This window comes from Oncorhynchus mykiss, chromosome 15, assembly GCF_057628025.1.
Source record: "Oncorhynchus mykiss isolate SJ-2025 chromosome 15, ASM5762802v1, whole genome shotgun sequence".
NCBI classification, from domain to species: domain Eukaryota; kingdom Metazoa; phylum Chordata; class Actinopteri; order Salmoniformes; family Salmonidae; genus Oncorhynchus; species Oncorhynchus mykiss.
Genome location: NC_143036.1, coordinates 44,171,519 through 44,183,811, shown reverse-complemented (window position 1 = coordinate 44,183,811; position 12,293 = coordinate 44,171,519). Strand labels below are relative to the sequence as shown.

The 12,293-nt window shown below is 42.5% G+C and overlaps 4 non-coding genes across 4 annotated transcripts; all 4 read right to left on the bottom strand.

The window, feature by feature from the left end:
• Positions 1-4,020: 4,020 nt before the first annotated feature.
• On the bottom strand, positions 4,021-4,092 carry trnap-ugg (transfer RNA proline (anticodon UGG)). Its single transcript has one exon. It is a non-coding gene; the product is annotated as a tRNA-Pro (tRNA).
• Positions 4,093-6,793: 2,701 nt separating this feature from the next.
• trnap-ugg (transfer RNA proline (anticodon UGG)) lies at positions 6,794-6,865 on the bottom strand. The gene has a single exon. It is a non-coding gene; the product is annotated as a tRNA-Pro (tRNA).
• An 858-nt stretch (positions 6,866-7,723) lies between these two features.
• Positions 7,724-7,795, bottom strand: trnap-ugg (transfer RNA proline (anticodon UGG)). Its single transcript has one exon. It is a non-coding gene; the product is annotated as a tRNA-Pro (tRNA).
• A 2,732-nt stretch (positions 7,796-10,527) lies between these two features.
• On the bottom strand, positions 10,528-10,599 carry trnap-ugg (transfer RNA proline (anticodon UGG)). The gene has a single exon. It is a non-coding gene; the product is annotated as a tRNA-Pro (tRNA).
• Between the last annotated feature and the right edge of the window lie 1,694 nt (positions 10,600-12,293).

Sequence of the window (12,293 nt, the reverse complement as noted above, 5' to 3'; positions counted from 1 at the left end):
GGAGACTCTCACAAACACAATGCTGTTCTCAGTTTTGCTCTACGACCCCCACAAGTGTCAAGGGACTCGTCTGAAGGTAACCTATGTCCCGGTAAAAGGACAGGTTTTTTAACCAAGGAAGAAATTAATACATGTTGTGCGATGCTGAACCCACTAGTGCAGAGCACAATGGATTAGCAGTCCATTGCCTTAATCACTTGTCCACCTGGTCCTGCGCTCCAGTGGTAGCAGTCGCCCCTCCAACCAGTTGCCCAAGAACCGCCTGTATTGTTAAAGGCTCTTCAAAAGGGCTCATCCGGGATTTGAACCCGGGACGTCTCGCACCCAAAGCGAGAATCATACCCCTAGACCAACGAGCCATTTATTTCAAGACATTGTTTTGCAGTCGCCAGCAATGACGGTGAGAATATGCATTGACAGGTCGATGTTGCCAGGCCACAGTGGATCACGTGAGTGTTGGTGGTATACTTGTGAGCATAGCTATCTTCCAAGCAGTTGACCAGGTTTCAGTTCAAATACTCTGTAATTCATCTGCTGAGTCTTTCAGATTCAATCTTCATTAGCTGTAACAGCAAGAAACAAATGAAGAAAGAGCTAAATGTAGATTTTAACAATTAAAAAGTAGACATCAAAATCAATTGGATCTCATTTCATTTGATCCGATTGACGCACCGGTATGTGAATAAAAAAACTAAAAAACATTGGAATCTCTCAGTTTTAAATTAGAAATGTCACACATTTTGCACTGGATGCTTCTCAGTCCTACCATAACTGCTGATGTTACACCTCTGCATTTTTGGTGAAATGTGGCAGAGCGAGAGCAATGTTTGTCAAAACATGACACATCCCTAAAATCTGTATTCTCATACAAATGTCTATAGCTTCAGAACGGTTTGACCTACAAAATAGTTTGCCCATTCTTTGGAAAGGGGAGACTCTCACAAACACAATGCTGTTCTCAGTTTTGCTCTACGACCCCCACAAGTGTCAAGGGACTCGTCTGAAGGTAACCTATGTCCCGGTAAAAGGACAGGTTTTTTAACCAAGGAAGAAATTAATACATGTTGTGCGATGCTGAACCCACTAGTGCAGAGCACAATGGATTAGCAGTCCATTGCCTTAATCACTTGTCCACCTGGTCCTGCGCTCCAGTGGTAGCAGTCGCCCCTCCAACCAGTTGCCCAAGAACCGCCTGTATTGTTAAAGGCTCTTCAAAAGGGCTCATCCGGGATTTGAACCCGGGACGTCTCGCACCCAAAGCGAGAATCATACCCCTAGACCAACGAGCCATTTATTTCAAGACATTGTTTTGCAGTCGCCAGCAATGACGGTGAGAATATGCATTGACAGGTCGATGTTGCCAGGCCACAGTGGATCACGTGAGTGTTGGTGGTATACTTGTGAGCATAGCTATCTTCCAAGCAGTTGACCAGGTTTCAGTTCAAATACTCTGTAATTCATCTGCTGAGTCTTTCAGATTCAATCTTCATTAGCTGTAACAGCAAGAAACAAATGAAGAAAGAGCTAAATGTAGATTTTAACAATTAAAAAGTAGACATCAAAATCAATTGGATCTCATTTCATTTGATCTGATTGACGCACCGGTATGTGAATAAAAAAACTAAAAAACATTGGAATCTCTCAGTTTTAAATTAGAAATGTCACACATTTTGCACTGGATGCTTCTCAGTCCTACCATAACTGCTGATGTTACACCTCTGCATTTTTGGTGAAATGTGGCAGAGCGAGAGCAATGTTTGTCAAAACATGACACATCCCTAAAATCTGTATTCTCATACAAATGTCTATAGCTTCAGAACGGTTTGACCTACAAAATAGTTTGCCCATTCTTTGGAAAGGGGAGACTCTCACAAACACAATGCTGTTCTCAGTTTTGCTCTACGACCCCCACAAGTGTCAAGGGACTCGTCTGAAGGTAACCTATGTCCCGGTAAAAGGACAGGTTTTTTAACCAAGGAAGAAATTAATACATGTTGTGCGATGCTGAACCCACTAGTGCAGAGCACAATGGATTAGCAGTCCATTACCTTAATCACTTGTCCACCTGGTCCTGCGCTCCAGTGGTAGCAGTCACCCCTCCAACCAGTTGCCCAAGATCCGCCTGTATTGTTAAAGGATCTTCGAAAGGGCTCGTCCGGGATTTGAACCCGGGACTTGAACCCGGGACCTCTCGCACCCAAAGCGAGAATCATACCCCTAGACCAACGAGCCATTTATTTCAAGACATTGTTTTGCAGTCGCCAGCAATGACGGTGAGAATATGCATTGACAGGTCGATGTTGCCAGGCCACAGTGGATCACGTGAGTGTTGGTGGTATACTTGTGAGCATAGCTATCTTCCAAGCAGTTGACCAGGTTTCAGTTCAAATACTCTGTAATTCATCTGCTGAGTCTTTCAGATTCAATCTTCATTAGCTGTAACAGCAAGAAACAAATGAAGAAAGAGCTAAATGTAGATTTTAACAATTAAAAAGTAGACATCAAAATCAATTGGATCTCATTTCATTTGATCCGATTGACGCACCGGTATGTGAATAAAAAAACTAAAAAACATTGGAATCTCTCAGTTTTAAATTAGAAATGTCACACATTTTGCACTGGATGCTTCTCAGTCCTACCATAACTGCTGATGTTACACCTCTGCATTTTTGGTGAAATGTGGCAGAGCGAGAGCAATGTTTGTCAAAACATGACACATCCCTAAAATCTGTATTCTCATACAAATGTCTATAGCTTCAGAACGGTTTGACCTACAAAATAGTTTGCCCATTCTTTGGAAAGGGGAGACTCTCACAAACACAATGCTGTTCTCAGTTTTGCTCTACGACCCCCACAAGTGTCAAGGGACTCGTCTGAAGGTAACCTATGTCCCTGTAAAAGGACAGGTTTTTTAACCAAGGAAGAAATTAATACATGTTGTGCGATGCTGAACCCACTAGTGCAGAGCACAATGGATTAGCAGTCCATTGCCTTAATCACTTGTCCACCTGGTCCTGCGCTCCAGTGGTAGCAGTCGCCCCTCCAACCAGTTGCCCAAGAACCGCCTGTATTGTTAAAGGCTCTTCAAAAGGGCTCATCCGGGATTTGAACCCGGGACGTCTCGCACCCAAAGCGAGAATCATACCCCTAGACCAACGAGCCATTTATTTCAAGACATTGTTTTGCAGTCGCCAGCAATGACGGTGAGAATATGCATTGACAGGTCGATGTTGCCAGGCCACAGTGGATCACGTGAGTGTTGGTGGTATACTTGTGAGCATAGCTATCTTCCAAGCAGTTGACCAGGTTTCAGTTCAAATACTCTGTAATTCATCTGCTGAGTCTTTCAGATTCAATCTTCATTAGCTGTAACAGCAAGAAACAAATGAAGAAAGAGCTAAATGTAGATTTTAACAATTAAAAAGTAGACATCAAAATCAATTGGATCTCATTTCATTTGATCCGATTGACGCACCGGTATGTGAATAAAAAAACTAAAAAACATTGGAATCTCTCAGTTTTAAATTAGAAATGTCACACATTTTGCACTGGATGCTTCTCAGTCCTACCATAACTGCTGATGTTACACCTCTGCATTTTTGGTGAAATGTGGCAGAGCGAGAGCAATGTTTGTCAAAACATGACACATCCCTAAAATCTGTATTCTCATACAAATGTCTATAGCTTCAGAACGGTTTGACCTACAAAATAGTTTGCCCATTCTTTGGAAAGGGGAGACTCTCACAAACACAATGCTGTTCTCAGTTTTGCTCTACGACCCCCACAAGTGTCAAGGGACTCGTCTGAAGGTAACCTATGTCCCGGTAAAAGGACAGGTTTTTTAACCAAGGAAGAAATTAATACATGTTGTGCGATGCTGAACCCACTAGTGCAGAGCACAATGGATTAGCAGTCCATTACCTTAATCACTTGTCCACCTGGTCCTGCGCTCCAGTGGTAGCAGTCACCCCTCCAACCAGTTGCCCAAGATCCGCCTGTATTGTTAAAGGATCTTCGAAAGGGCTCGTCCGGGATTTGAACCCGGGACCTCTCGCACCCAAAGCGAGAATCATACCCCTAGACCAACGAGCCATTTATTTCAAGACATTGTTTTGCAGTCGCCAGCAATGACGGTGAGAATATGCATTGACAGGTCGATGTTGCCAGGCCACAGTGGATCACGTGAGTGTTGGTGGTATACTTGTGAGCATAGCTATCTTCCAAGCAGTTGACCAGGTTTCAGTTCAAATACTCTGTAATTCATCTGCTGAGTCTTTCAGATTCAATCTTCATTAGCTGTAACAGCAAGAAACAAATGAAGAAAGAACTAAATGTAGATTTTAACAATTAAAAAGTAGACATCAAAATCAATTGGATCTCATTTCATTTGATCCGATTGACGCACCGGTATGTGAATAAAAAAATAAAAAAACATTGGAATCTCTCAGTTTTAAATTAGAAATGTCACACATTTTGCACTGGATGCTTCTCAGTCCTACCATAACTGCTGATGTTACACCTCTGCATTTTTGGTGAAATGTGGCAGAGCGAGAGCAATGTTTGTCAAAACATGACACATCCCTAAAATCTGTATTCTCATACAAATGTCTATAGCTTCAGAACGGTTTGACCTACAAAATAGTTTGCCCATTCTTTGGAAAGGGGAGACTCTCACAAACACAATGCTGTTCTCAGTTTTGCTCTACGACCCCCACAAGTGTCAAGGGACTTGTCCCGGTAAAAGGACAGGTTTTTTAACCAAGGAAGAAATTAATACATGTTGTGCGATGCTGAACCCACTAGTGCAGAGCACAATGGATTAGCAGTCCATTACCTTAATCACTTGTCCACCTGGTCCTGCGCTCCAGTGGTAGCAGTCGCCCCTCCAACCAGTTGCCCAAGATCCGCCTGTATTGTTAAAGGATCTTCAAAAGGGCTCGTCCGGGATTTGAACCCGGGACCTCTCACACCCAAAGCGAGAATCATACCCCTAGACCAACGAGCCATTTATTTCAAGACATTGTTTTGCAGTCGCCAGCAATGACGGTGAGAATATGCATTGACAGGTCGATGTTGCCAGGCCACAGTGGATCACGTGAGTGTTGGTGGTATACTTGTGAGCATAGCTATCTTCCAAGCAGTTGACCAGGTTTCAGTTCAAATACTCTGTAATTCATCTGCTGAGTCTTTCAGATTCAATCTTCATTAGCTGTAACAGCAAGAAACAAATGAAGAAAGAGCTAAATGTAGATTTTAACAATTAAAAAGTAGACATCAAAATCAATTGGATCTCATTTCATTTGATCCGATTGACGCACCGGTATGTGAATAAAAAAACAAAAAAACATTGGAATCTCTCAGTTTTAAATTAGAAATGTCACACATTTTGCACTGGATGCTTCTCAGTCCTACCATAACTGCTGATGTTACACCTCTGCATTTTTGGTGAAATGTGGCAGAGCGAGAGCAATGTTTGTCAAAACATGACACATCCCTAAAATCTGTATTCTCATACAAATGTCTATAGCTTCAGAACGGTTTGACCTACAAAATAGTTTGCCCATTCTTTGGAAAGGGGAGACTCTCACAAACACAATGCTGTTCTCAGTTTTGCTCTACGACCCCCACAAGTGTCAAGGGACTCGTCTGAAGGTAACCTATGTCCCGGTAAAAGGACAGGTTTTTTAACCAAGGAAGAAATTAATACATGTTGTGCGATGCTGAACCCACTAGTGCAGAGCACAATGGATTAGCAGTCCATTGCCTTAATCACTTGTCCACCTGGTCCTGCGCTCCAGTGGTAGCAGTCGCCCCTCCAACCAGTTGCCCAAGAACCGCCTGTATTGTTAAAGGCTCTTCAAAAGGGCTCATCCGGGATTTGAACCCGGGACGTCTCGCACCCAAAGCGAGAATCATACCCCTAGACCAACGAGCCATTTATTTCAAGACATTGTTTTGCAGTCGCCAGCAATGACGGTGAGAATATGCATTGACAGGTCGATGTTGCCAGGCCACAGTGGATCACGTGAGTGTTGGTGGTATACTTGTGAGCATAGCTATCTTCCAAGCAGTTGACCAGGTTTCAGTTCAAATACTCTGTAATTCATCTGCTGAGTCTTTCAGATTCAATCTTCATTAGCTGTAACAGCAAGAAACAAATGAAGAAAGAGCTAAATGTAGATTTTAACAATTAAAAAGTAGACATCAAAATCAATTGGATCTCATTTCATTTGATCCGATTGACGCACCGGTATGTGAATAAAAAAACTAAAAAACATTGGAATCTCTCAGTTTTAAATTAGAAATGTCACACATTTTGCACTGGATGCTTCTCAGTCCTACCATAACTGCTGATGTTACACCTCTGCATTTTTGGTGAAATGTGGCAGAGCGAGAGCAATGTTTGTCAAAACATGACACATCCCTAAAATCTGTATTCTCATACAAATGTCTATAGCTTCAGAACGGTTTGACCTACAAAATAGTTTGCCCATTCTTTGGAAAGGGGAGACTCTCACAAACACAATGCTGTTCTCAGTTTTGCTCTACGACCCCCACAAGTGTCAAGGGACTCGTCTGAAGGTAACCTATGTCCCGGTAAAAGGACAGGTTTTTTAACCAAGGAAGAAATTAATACATGTTGTGCGATGCTGAACCCACTAGTGCAGAGCACAATGGATTAGCAGTCCATTACCTTAATCACTTGTCCACCTGGTCCTGCGCTCCAGTGGTAGCAGTCACCCCTCCAACCAGTTGCCCAAGATCCGCCTGTATTGTTAAAGGATCTTCGAAAGGGCTCGTCCGGGATTTGAACCCGGGACCTCTCGCACCCAAAGCGAGAATCATACCCCTAGACCAACGAGCCATTTATTTCAAGACATTGTTTTGCAGTCGCCAGCAATGACGGTGAGAATATGCATTGACAGGTCGATGTTGCCAGGCCACAGTGGATCACGTGAGTGTTGGTGGTATACTTGTGAGCATAGCTATCTTCCAAGCAGTTGACCAGGTTTCAGTTCAAATACTCTGTAATTCATCTGCTGAGTCTTTCAGATTCAATCTTCATTAGCTGTAACAGCAAGAAACAAATGAAGAAAGAGCTAAATGTAGATTTTAACAATTAAAAAGTAGACATCAAAATCAATTGGATCTCATTTCATTTGATCCGATTGACGCACCGGTATGTGAATAAAAAAACTAAAAAACATTGGAATCTCTCAGTTTTAAATTAGAAATGTCACACATTTTGCACTGGATGCTTCTCAGTCCTACCATAACTGCTGATGTTACACCTCTGCATTTTTGGTGAAATGTGGCAGAGCGAGAGCAATGTTTGTCAAAACATGACACATCCCTAAAATCTGTATTCTCATACAAATGTCTATAGCTTCAGAACGGTTTGACCTACAAAATAGTTTGCCCATTCTTTGGAAAGGGGAGACTCTCACAAACACAATGCTGTTCTCAGTTTTGCTCTACGACCCCCACAAGTGTCAAGGGACTCGTCTGAAGGTAACCTATGTCCCGGTAAAAGGACAGGTTTTTTAACCAAGGAAGAAATTAATACATGTTGTGCGATGCTGAACCCACTAGTGCAGAGCACAATGGATTAGCAGTCCATTACCTTAATCACTTGTCCACCTGGTCCTGCGCTCCAGTGGTAGCAGTCACCCCTCCAACCAGTTGCCCAAGATCCGCCTGTATTGTTAAAGGATCTTCGAAAGGGCTCGTCCGGGATTTGAACCCGGGACCTCTCGCACCCAAAGCGAGAATCATACCCCTAGACCAACGAGCCATTTATTTCAAGACATTGTTTTGCAGTCGCCAGCAATGACGGTGAGAATATGCATTGACAGGTCGATGTTGCCAGGCCACAGTGGATCACGTGAGTGTTGGTGGTATACTTGTGAGCATAGCTATCTTCCAAGCAGTTGACCAGGTTTCAGTTCAAATACTCTGTAATTCATCTGCTGAGTCTTTCAGATTCAATCTTCATTAGCTGTAACAGCAAGAAACAAATGAAGAAAGAGCTAAATGTAGATTTTAACAATTAAAAAGTAGACATCAAAATCAATTGGATCTCATTTCATTTGATCCGATTGACGCACCGGTATGTGAATAAAAAAACTAAAAAACATTGGAATCTCTCAGTTTTAAATTAGAAATGTCACACATTTTGCACTGGATGCTTCTCAGTCCTACCATAACTGCTGATGTTACACCTCTGCATTTTTGGTGAAATGTGGCAGAGCGAGAGCAATGTTTGTCAAAACATGACACATCCCTAAAATCTGTATTCTCATACAAATGTCTATAGCTTCAGAACGGTTTGACCTACAAAATAGTTTGCCCATTCTTTGGAAAGGGGAGACTCTCACAAACACAATGCTGTTCTCAGTTTTGCTCTACGACCCCCACAAGTGTCAAGGGACTCGTCTGAAGGTAACCTATGTCCCGGTAAAAGGACAGGTTTTTTAACCAAGGAAGAAATTAATACATGTTGTGCGATGCTGAACCCACTAGTGCAGAGCACAATGGATTAGCAGTCCATTGCCTTAATCACTTGTCCACCTGGTCCTGCGCTCCAGTGGTAGCAGTCGCCCCTCCAACCAGTTGCCCAAGAACCGCCTGTATTGTTAAAGGCTCTTCAAAAGGGCTCATCCGGGATTTGAACCCGGGACGTCTCGCACCCAAAGCGAGAATCATACCCCTAGACCAACGAGCCATTTATTTCAAGACATTGTTTTGCAGTCGCCAGCAATGACGGTGAGAATATGCATTGACAGGTCGATGTTGCCAGGCCACAGTGGATCACGTGAGTGTTGGTGGTATACTTGTGAGCATAGCTATCTTCCAAGCAGTTGACCAGGTTTCAGTTCAAATACTCTGTAATTCATCTGCTGAGTCTTTCAGATTCAATCTTCATTAGCTGTAACAGCAAGAAACAAATGAAGAAAGAGCTAAATGTAGATTTTAACAATTAAAAAGTAGACATCAAAATCAATTGGATCTCATTTCATTTGATCCGATTGACGCACCGGTATGTGAATAAAAAAAACTAAAAAACATTGGAATCTCTCAGTTTTAAATTAGAAATGTCACACATTTTGCACTGGATGCTTCTCAGTCCTACCATAACTGCTGATGTTACACCTCTGCATTTTTGGTGAAATGTGGCAGAGCGAGAGCAATGTTTGTCAAAACATGACACATCCCTAAAATCTGTATTCTCATACAAATGTCTATAGCTTCAGAACGGTTTGACCTACAAAATAGTTTGCCCATTCTTTGGAAAGGGGAGACTCTCACAAACACAATGCTGTTCTCAGTTTTGCTCTACGACCCCCACAAGTGTCAAGGGACTCGTCTGAAGGTAACCTATGTCCCGGTAAAAGGACAGGTTTTTTAACCAAGGAAGAAATTAATACATGTTGTGCGATGCTGAACCCACTAGTGCAGAGCACAATGGATTAGCAGTCCATTACCTTAATCACTTGTCCACCTGGTCCTGCGCTCCAGTGGTAGCAGTCACCCCTCCAACCAGTTGCCCAAGATCCGCCTGTATTGTTAAAGGATCTTCGAAAGGGCTCGTCCGGGATTTGAACCCGGCACTTGAACCCGGGACCTCTCGCACCCAAAGCGAGAATCATACCCCTAGACCAACGAGCCATTTATTTCAAGACATTGTTTTGCAGTCGCCAGCAATGACGGTGAGAATATGCATTGACAGGTCGATGTTGCCAGGCCACAGTGGATCACGTGAGTGTTGGTGGTATACTTGTGAGCATAGCTATCTTCCAAGCAGTTGACCAGGTTTCAGTTCAAATACTCTGTAATTCATCTGCTGAGTCTTTCAGATTCAATCTTCATTAGCTGTAACAGCAAGAAACAAATGAAGAAAGAGCTAAATGTAGATTTTAACAATTAAAAAGTAGACATCAAAATCAATTGGATCTCATTTCATTTGATCCGATTGACGCACCGGTATGTGAATAAAAAAACTAAAAAACATTGGAATCTCTCAGTTTTAAATTAGAAATGTCACACATTTTGCACTGGATGCTTCTCAGTCCTACCATAACTGCTGATGTTACACCTCTGCATTTTTGGTGAAATGTGGCAGAGCGAGAGCAATGTTTGTCAAAACATGACACATCCCTAAAATCTGTATTCTCATACAAATGTCTATAGCTTCAGAACGGTTTGACCTACAAAATAGTTTGCCCATTCTTTGGAAAGGGGAGACTCTCACAAACACAATGCTGTTCTCAGTTTTGCTCTACGACCCCCACAAGTGTCAAGGGACTCGTCTGAAGGTAACCTATGTCCCGGTAAAAGGACAGGTTTTTTAACCAAGGAAGAAATTAATACATGTTGTGCAATGCTGAACCCACTAGTGCAGAGCACAATGGATTAGCAGTCCATTACCTTAATCACTTGTCCACCTGTTCCTGCGCTCCAGTGGTAGCAGTCACCCCTCCAACCAGTTGCCCAAGATCCGCCTGTATTGTTAAAGGATCTTCGAAAGGGCTCGTCCGGGATTTGAACCCGGGACCTCTCGCACCCAAAGCGAGAATCATACCCCTAGACCAACGAGCCATTTATTTCAAGACATTGTTTTGCAGTCGCCAGCAATGACGGTGAGAATATGCATTGACAGGTCGATGTTGCCAGGCCACAGTGGATCACGTGAGTGTTGGTGGTATACTTGTGAGCATAGCTATCTTCCAAGCAGTTGACCAGGTTTCAGTTCAAATACTCTGTAATTCATCTGCTGAGTCTTTCAGATTCAATCTTCATTAGCTGTAACAGCAAGAAACAAATGAAGAAAGAGCTAAATGTAGATTTTAACAATTAAAAAGTAGACATCAAAATCAATTGGATCTCATTTCATTTGATCCGATTGACGCACCGGTATGTGAATAAAAAAACTAAAAAACATTGGAATCTCTCAGTTTTAAATTAGAAATGTCACACATTTTGCACTGGATGCTTCTCAGTCCTACCATAACTGCTGATGTTACACCTCTGCATTTTTGGTGAAATGTGGCAGAGCGAGAGCAATGTTTGTCAAAACATGACACATCCCTAAAATCTGTATTCTCATACAAATGTCTATAGCTTCAGAACGGTTTGACCTACAAAATAGTTTGCCCATTCTTTGGAAAGGGGAGACTCTCACAAACACAATGCTGTTCTCAGTTTTGCTCTACGACCCCCACAAGTGTCAAGGGACTCGTCTGAAGGTAACCTATGTCCCGGTAAAAGGACAGGTTTTTTAACCAAGGAAGAAATTAATACATGTTGTGCGATGCTGAACCCACTAGTGCAGAGCACAATGGATTAGCAGTCCATTACCTTAATCACTTGTCCACCTGGTCCTGCGCTCCAGTGGTAGCAGTCACCCCTCCAACCAGTTGCCCAAGATCCGCCTGTATTGTTAAAGGATCTTCGAAAGGGCTCGTCCGGGATTTGAACCCGGGACTTGAACCCGGGACCTCTCGCACCCAAAGCGAGAATCATACCCCTAGACCAACGAGCCATTTATTTCAAGACATTGTTTTGCAGTCGCCAGCAATGACGGTGAGAATATGCATTGACAGGTCGATGTTGCCAGGCCACAGTGGATCACGTGAGTGTTGGTGGTATACTTGTGAGCATAGCTATCTTCCAAGCAGTTGACCAGGTTTCAGTTCAAATACTCTGTAATTCATCTGCTGAGTCTTTCAGATTCAATCTTCATTAGCTGTAACAGCAAGAAACAAATGAAGAAAGAGCTAAATGTAGATTTTAACAATTAAAAAGTAGACATCAAAATCAATTGGATCTCATTTCATTTGATCCGATTGACGCACCGGTATGTGAATAAAAAAACTAAAAAACATTGGAATCTCTCAGTTTTAAATTAGAAATGTCACACATTTTGCACTGGATGCTTCTCAGTCCTACCATAACTGCTGATGTTACACCTCTGCATTTTTGGTGAAATGTGGCAGAGCGAGAGCAATGTTTGTCAAAACATGACACATCCCTAAAATCTGTATTCTCATACAAATGTCTATAGCTTCAGAACGGTTTGACCTACAAAATAGTTTGCCCATTCTTTGGAAAGGGGAGACTCTCACAAACACAATGCTGTTCTCAGTTTTGCTCTACGACCCCCACAAGTGTCAAGGGACTCGTCTGAAGGTAACCTATGTCCCGGTAAAAGGACAGGTTTTTTAACCAAGGAAGAAATTAATACATGTTGTGCAATGCTGAACCCACTAGTGCAGAGCACAATGGATTAGCAG